This window comes from Lissotriton vulgaris, chromosome 1_1 (assembly GCF_964263255.1).
Source record: "Lissotriton vulgaris chromosome 1_1, aLisVul1.2, whole genome shotgun sequence".
NCBI lineage: Eukaryota > Metazoa > Chordata > Amphibia > Caudata > Salamandridae > Lissotriton > Lissotriton vulgaris.
The window spans coordinates 250,659,587-250,667,641 of NC_141685.1; the positions used below are offsets into that span (position 1 = coordinate 250,659,587).

The 8,055-nt window shown below is 45.4% G+C and overlaps 2 non-coding genes across 2 annotated transcripts; both read right to left on the minus strand.

Annotated features, from left to right (window-relative positions):
• Positions 1 to 762: 762 nt before the first annotated feature.
• TRNAP-UGG (transfer RNA proline (anticodon UGG)) lies at positions 763 to 834 on the minus strand. The gene has a single exon. It is a non-coding gene; the product is annotated as a tRNA-Pro (tRNA).
• Positions 835 to 6,414: 5,580 nt separating this feature from the next.
• TRNAY-GUA (transfer RNA tyrosine (anticodon GUA)) lies at positions 6,415 to 6,500 on the minus strand. Its single transcript is given in 2 exon segments — positions 6,415 to 6,450; positions 6,464 to 6,500. It is a non-coding gene; the product is annotated as a tRNA-Tyr (tRNA).
• Between the last annotated feature and the right edge of the window lie 1,555 nt (positions 6,501 to 8,055).

Below are 8,055 nucleotides of genomic sequence, written 5' to 3' on the forward strand. Positions count from 1 at the left end.
CTGAGCAATCGGGGGTTGCCAACGCTCTGCCCCCCGAGGGGGGGGGTTTGAGTAAATGGGCGAACGAGAGGTTCGCCGGGGGGTAGGGGTTAGACCTTCCCCCCCCAAACTGATAACGCCCGTAAGGTTTTAACACCGCGGGGGGTTATAGCTCGGTCAGGTAGGCGGGTCGCGAGGGGCGGCCTGCTCTGGATCGCCCGTAAGTTAACCCAACATGTTGGCATAATGTATATGCTAATAAAACTGCAACAACTTTCTCCATCAACTTGTGTGGTGTCCGTTATTGTGTGATGGGGGGTTGTGTGTAAGCAGGTACGGGCCGATATTGGCACTATGAACGAAGGCAGACACCGTCCTAACTTCACTCTGACCAGAAACAACCCGAACATTACAAATGTAACTAATGCTCTTCTTAAAGAGCACCCCCCCCCCCCGCACCCCCCCCACGGCTCACCTTTCTGTCTTCGAGGTTAGTTTCAATAACAGTTTTGCGTCCCCTGTTCTCAGCTTCGACGCGAGTCACAATAAAAACAAACCCCTCCTGGCTGCTGATGTGGCGGGGTCGCTGCCCCGCCCCCTCCTCCAGTTGTTTCTGCAGCTGGCTCGGCGGTGCAGGGCTCACTGTTCTTGCTTTGAGTGCGGCAGAGTATGTGTGTAATCAAATGCAAAACCAACCCTGGTTATTTCAAAGTCACTTGTTTTGTGACTCGCACCTTTTCAAAGTATCCATTTATTGAAATGTGACTTTATAAAAAGAAAAGAGGGCTCGTCCGGGATTTGAACCCGGGACCTCTCGCACCCAAAGCGAGAATCATACCCCTAGACCAACGAGCCGGCTGTGTCCTTGCATGTTTAAATTTAGAATATGGTGTCTCTATTTCTGCTATAACTCTACCTTTAGTTTATATCATTCACGTCTGTACCCACCTTAGTCCGTCTGTACCCACCTTAGTCGCAGGGACTCCCAGAGGACATTCCTATTAAGACCACAGACACTACAGGGTTATAACGTCACAGCATGGCATTAATAAGAAAAAATAAAAAACGGAGTGTAAACTTTGTTAATTTATTTTCAGCCTAGCTTCAAGGCATCAAAAAATCCAGCAACTTATCCAATATGATGCAATTCCACAATATTCAATTTTCAGGAGTCTTGCAATTACGTTTCATAATCCAACTTCTTTTAGTTTTTCAGAACAACACTTTTTTCCAATCAGCCCAGTCAACACGTTTCGCCCCTGAGGACTACATCAGGGTTCTGCATCCCAGTACCATATATTTCGAATGGTGTTTAGTGTACCATCTGGTTCTGTATCTTCCTGGGGAATCAGTCTCTTCCTCTGGGTGGTATAGTACCCCCCTGATTCATCTCTTCCGTATGTCCAGGCAGAATGTCATGAAAAAAATACCTAGAATTTGGTTGCTCAATAGTTGTTGCTTCTAAGAATGTGAGGTCGCGAAAAGTAGAGCGTAAATATCGTTCCCTTTAACGCATGATGTAACTGGGGAGCGATCAAGTTCAAGTTCAAGTTCGGGCATTTGTATAGCGCACTACTCACCCAAAGGGTCTCAAGGCGCTTGGGGAAGGGGTTCATTATTTGTCGAATAGCCAGGTTTTCAGTTCTTTTCTGAAGGAGATGTGGTTCTGAGTAAGGCGGAGGTGGGTGGGGAGTGAGTTGTATAATGCATGCAGGTTGGGCGTTACAACTCAGAAAAACCATGTAGAAGTGGTGCAGAGAAATCTATGCGATTTCACTGCGACACTTCAACAACTTGACTGCGTCAAATCCTTACACCTGCTTCAAGCAGGCATACCGAGTGATGCAGGGCCTTTCACATGGGACTCGCCCCGTGTGTAATGACACATTCCACAGGCCGCAGCAGTGAGAGCACCAAATCTGAAACACTGGACCACCAGTCAACATGCTGCTCAGAGACAGCGCTTACAATAAGACACATTGTCGGTGCAGTATGCTGTCAGTGCAGTTTTTGCTATTAAATTAAAGTAGGTACAAGACAAAAAATATCACGCAACAATCAGTAGTGTTTTGCTATGAGGAAGCCGGTCCCGTCCAATAGGAGGAAAAACAACAACAGGAATAAAAACACACGACACTGAGGCAGAATATGATGATATAAAGAAGGAAATATACTGCACATTAGATAGACTGAAATCTGTTAAGACTTTACAAGTGTCGAAGATGTAAAAGACTCTCGTAGCACACTACTGTGGTAGCCTAAATAAAATAATAGCAATCAGGACATATGCTAGAGAAAATGTATTATAGATGACAAGATAATACAAGTAGGTGCAGCACGGAGACAGTCGGCATAGCTGCTGAGTGTCCAAAGAAGTGATGTCTCTGACAGCTTTTATTGACACAAACCACAGAGGATGCAGCATCGTAATGCACGGAGCACAAACGAAGCATCGAATACTTGACCAATTAGCAACTGCCTAGGCTGCGCTACACCATTTATGGTCCGAAATATATTGTTGCTGACCACGTGTCTTAAGTAGGCAGCTTTTGGGACTTTCCACTGTAATGCGATGTATTAGCCCTAGTACTTTTCCATAGAAATGATTGCAATATCATAGCACGTACCAAACATATTTCTAAATGTGACATGCTGAAATGACTTTGGGTCATCTAGCATGCTGCGCTGTTCTGGTATCTCTCTTATCCAAGCCTTGCGTTACAAAAGAATCTTTACTTTCCGCAGCTTCAGTAACTTTTAGTTAATTTGTTTGTGTCAACATTCTACAGGCCTTTAAGGTAGATATTTTGAATCACATTATAAAATCAGCTTCTACACTACAAACTAGAGAGGAACAGGCATTTGTAATGTAATAGGTCTCGCAATTGCGAGATTTTGAGCTATTGGAAGTGTAAATAACAATGCCTTTTATTTATGTGTTTAAAAAAACCTGCAATAATAAAATGCATTGTCATTTACAATAGGTCAAAATGTGTAAAATACAAGACCTATTGCATTGCAAATGCTTGTTGTTTACAAACGCCCCATGCTGCGCTTTCATGTTAATAGAGGCCATGCCCCTTTCTTTAGACGAGTCGTGTCAAAAGAAACATCAGCGGCTGCTATTAAAATGAAAACGCCCTGTAAGGGGTGCTTATTTTTGTAAAAGCATCCTGTGAAAGCACGCATGACGCGCTGAATGTTGAAGGAAAGCATGTAGTGCCCGCAGTAGGAGAAACATTTTAAAGAAAATAGTGCTTACAGCAGCCGCGCCACTGCAGGTTAGAGCACTGGGGTGGTGGGGCCAGGTGAGGGGGGATTTTGAGAGACTCTCGAAATTCCACCTCACGCGGCCCCACCGCTGTTACCTGCAGCGTCGACGGCTGCCTTGCAGACTAAAAAAAGACCTACTGTGTAACAACCGAAGTAAAAGGGCAAGTCCTTATGGGAGGTTACAAATGAAGACAAAGCGGTATTAAGGAGGGACTAACAAGACAATTAAGGAATCAGGAGCCAGCATTTTTGAAGGACAATGGTACAAGCCAATGACAAATATGAGCGGAGAGAGGGCGGGACTCCAAGTACAAATTCCAAAACAGCATGCATCGCAGAGCAGCGCATGCGCTGCCCAGGCTCGACCTAAAAATATCAGTGACCAACGAACCAAGAAAAATAGAAAGTACAATGCTAGGGTCAGAGCTTCTTCTCAGGGACCCTGCAGGAGGACAGCCCCAGGTTTCCCAGACACCCACGTGCATGAGCGGCTTCCCCTGGACAGTAGGGTGACCAACTGTCCGAAAATTACATGGACTGTCCGGAATTTGGATCTCAAGTCTGTAGTCTTTGACAATCCCTGTTACGGATGCCTTTTATCCGTAATTTTGGGCATTGAGGAACAGCACTGTTCCCCTGCATGAAGCCTCAGCTCCCTGATGGGGCCGCCTTGCACTCTTCCTGGAGCACAAGAGCAGCCCCACCCGCCCATTGTCATTCTGTCTGCTGCTGATTGCCACATTCAGAATGAGAATGGGCCAGTCTGGGCTCTCACAGCATGTGGTGGCCTCCTCTTGCCTCGGCCTAGGGCAGGACATTCTTTCAGATTGAAGAAATGTGCAAAAACCCCAATGCGGCTACGTGAGAATCCAGTTCATTCAAAGAAGATGGGAAAACAAGTTAAAAGAAGGGGCTAGAGTTCTTTCAGTCTCATCATTTTAGAAAAGTGCATTTTCAACATTATATTCAACGATGCAATGGTTTCTGCTTTTTTCTCTTATGCAACTAACAACCATTGACAAAGCCAATAGTTTTGGCTTGTAGGTGTAACAATACTTGTTGTGTTAATTTTCTGGATACAATGACAGAAGAGGCAAATCACCAGTCCAGCAGCCCACTGTGCTAAGCATAGCTTTTTAGCTGAGGTGTTTTAAGCCACACCCTTAATTACACTAAACACCCCCTTTGGAGAGACCTCCCCCTCCCCCCATTTTGTTTCATCCTGCTTAAAACCCTGGAAACAACAGGCTGCGATGTACCTTGGGATGAATGTTGCACTCTACAAAAAACTCTAAAATGCAAATACAACACCATGCCAGAGTCACCTCACTTCCTGGAACTGTGCATCATGCTTGACTCATGACTTCCTCTTTTTCAGATTGCCTAAGCACAGGGGCATAGTGAACCCTACCCCTTGCTTTAGGAACTACAGCCAGGGTGAAATTCTTGATGGGCCTCTTCTATCTGCAGCTCTGCAGGCAAGAGCTCAGCTCATAATTAATATGAAAAGGTGGGCGAGTGAGGAATTGAAGGGATGGTGGATGGCTGGATGGATTAGTGAAAGGGTGAATGGATGAATGAAAGGGTGAATGGATGGATAATGAGAGAAAGGATGGATGGATGGATGAGTGAGTGGAAGGATGGATGAGAGAAAAGGTAAGTGGATGTATGGGTGGAAGGGTTGATGGATGGTAAATGGGTGGATGGATGAGTGGATGGATGGGTGGATGAGTGGATGGATGAGTGTATGGATGGATGGGTGGAAGAGTGGATGGGTGAGTCAAAGTGTGGATGGATGAATGAAATGTTGGATGGAAGGAAGGATACATGATGAATAGGTTAGCAAATGGAAGAATATGTTTGGATTTGGATGGGCTTACTTATATACTATTGCGCGACCTCCTCTGATGTGTCTGTAAAACGTTACTTTTGTCCCAAAGTTTGGTCCTGAATTTTTACACTCACCGTCCTGAATTTGCACCCATGCCAGTTGGTCACCCTACTGGACAGGGTTTTACTTACAATGCAGGGACCTGCCGTCCTATCATGTCCCAATATAGAGGGTAAACACAGACCTGTGTTAGGTGCTCATGCTGGACCCGGGGAATATAAGATTTCTTTTTTTTTTTTTTTTTTGATGAGGGGGGTGGGGCGTGCACGTCCGGCCCAGTGGCACTTTTACTTTCACAATGTGTCTGTAGGTTCTAAACTATTACGTTTAAATAGATAAAAGTGACACCTTCGTATAAAACAATTCCCCATTCAGAGCCCGCCCCATCATTCCATTTATTTAGCATGAAGAATACTCAGTAAAATGCATTTTCCATGTAGTTTTTGTATTTTAATATCATATATGTTTATATAAATAATAAGCCTCAATTACTTTTTACTTTTTCATTTACTTAAAAGGAAAAGACACAAATGCTGTCCAAAAGGTAAAAGACTTCTAAATATTTTAACTTGTAAAGGTGTGGCCATAATTAAAAAGCAACAGCAAATTGTAATATCAGTATAACTTTATAAATTGCATTTAAAAAAGTTGTTCTATCGTCAAAACGTTTGCTTACTTAAAAAACATGAACCTCCCCGTCGGGGACGGTCTCCCGCGTGACAGGCGGGGATACTGACCACTATACTAACGAGGAACCGGTGGATCTCAACCTGCTGGGCCGCTCCTCATGTGGCCTTCGAGCCGCCTCTCCCCGATATGCTACCGGTTCGTGCCATTTATCAACTCCTTGACACCAACACAGGGGGCCACGGGCTCAACAAACACACACACTCTCTCCTACCATACACACACAAACACACTCCTCCCTCACACCTCACAGCAACCCTCTCGCCTCCTGGCAGACGCTCTCAGCAGCATCCCCTGGTGCCAGAGTCACCACAACCAGCTCCCAGGGCTGCTTCAGAGGGGGCCCCGGACTGGCTCTTCAGCCCAGGGGCCCCTGGCTCTGTCTGATGAGGGGGCATTGCAGCGGGGGCTGCACACAGGGAGGGGGTGGCGGGAGACACCACCCCCCTCACCCCTGCCGGAGGAGAGAGCTGGGCTGTAAAGGTGAAGAGGGGAGGCAGGAAAAGCCCCGGCGTGTGAGGGTCCGAGAAAGAGGCGCTTTCCATTGTGAAGCAGAGAGAAAAAAAGTGAAGAGTTTGCAAAAATCCTTCGAGCCGGATTTGAACCAGCGACCTAAGGATGACAGTCACTCCGCTACAGTCCTCCGCTCTACCAACTGAGCTATTGAAGGCTAGGTGGGGAGGGGATGACAAGGTGCTATTTTGCATGAAGAGTGGTTCCGGACTGTACCTAATTGGGCAATATTCTTTGTCTAAACACTTGATAACGCTTCAAACCCGACGGATATTTAACTAACAGGGAAACGTCTGAGTCCTGGCTGATTTCATGATATATTTACATTTATTATTTTGGGATCCAAAAGTTAATAAAGGGGGTATGTAATCTAGTTATATCGATATACATGTAGCGCTCAAACACCGTAGGTTTCCTAGTATTGGATCAGAGTTATATATGTTTATTTATTTATTTAGGGTGTTTCGTGTTTACTTTTGGATACATTAGTGCTGTTGATCCTGGGTAACAAGTGTTATTGTGTATTAAGAGTTTATTTTTTGGGTTCGGATGTTCTCTGTAGCATTAAATACTTAAATGCACACTTAGTGCACACTTTTTACATCCGGTGTAAACATAGATGTATATTTTGATTTATAACTTGTTTACATTTGACATGAATAAACATGGAAACATTTGTACTTTATTTGCCTGCCCAGGCTGCAGTCGTATCCTATCTATATGTAAAAGTCTCACCATTCGGTTCTTATAAATTGGCATGATGAGAAAAAGGAACAACCCAGCAGAGAATGCCTACAAATTTGTGTTTATTGCTTTTAACCTCAGATGTTTACTTTTGTAAACACACACCGCAGAGGCTCCTCCCCGCTCTCCCAGAATGCTGTGCGGGTTATTTGGGGTCTGCCCCTGACAATGCTGCTGATGTCCCGTTGCTGCTCCAGGGCCCTGTGGCTGTGAGTGCTGTGGCGGTGCCGCCCCCTGGCGGTCACTGTGAGCATCTGAAGATACCTGGGAAGAAGCCAGGGTGACTCGATTCGGGGGGGGTCCTGTCTTCTAATTCTCCTTGACCTCTCCGCAGCCTTTGACACTGTCAATCACAACACCCTCCTCAATATTCTTCAACAGAGAATGGGCATGGAGGGCACTGTGCTTAAATGGTTTGCATCCTTCCTCTCTGACAGATCCCAAATGATCAAAATAGCGAACAGTCTTTCTTCTCCTGTGGCGGTAGGTCAGGGTGTTCCTCAAGGCTCTATACTTGCACCCACATTGTTCAATCTCTACTTAGAACCACTGGGAAACCTCCTAAGCAAATCCGGGATTCACTATCACCTCTATGCAGACGATACTCCACTCTACCTCAAGGTTGCCTCCACTCATGATCTCTCCTTCCTAAGCTCTACTCTGGACTCCATCCAAAACTGGATGTCAACTCATCAACTGATTCTGAATCCCTCCAAAACTGAATTCCTCCTCTTCTCCTCCTCACTCTCTCCTACCCCGGTCCAATCATGGATGGATCAGATGAATCTACTAAACAATAAACCCAGCATTGTCGACAGCGCTAAATCCCTTGGAGTCATTCTAGACAAAAAACTCAACCTAACTCCCCACATCTATTCTATTGCTAAATCTGCTCATTACCAACTGCGCCTTCTTTGGGGAATCCAACGCTTTTTCCCGGAGCAGGACCTCATCACCCTGGTGTAATC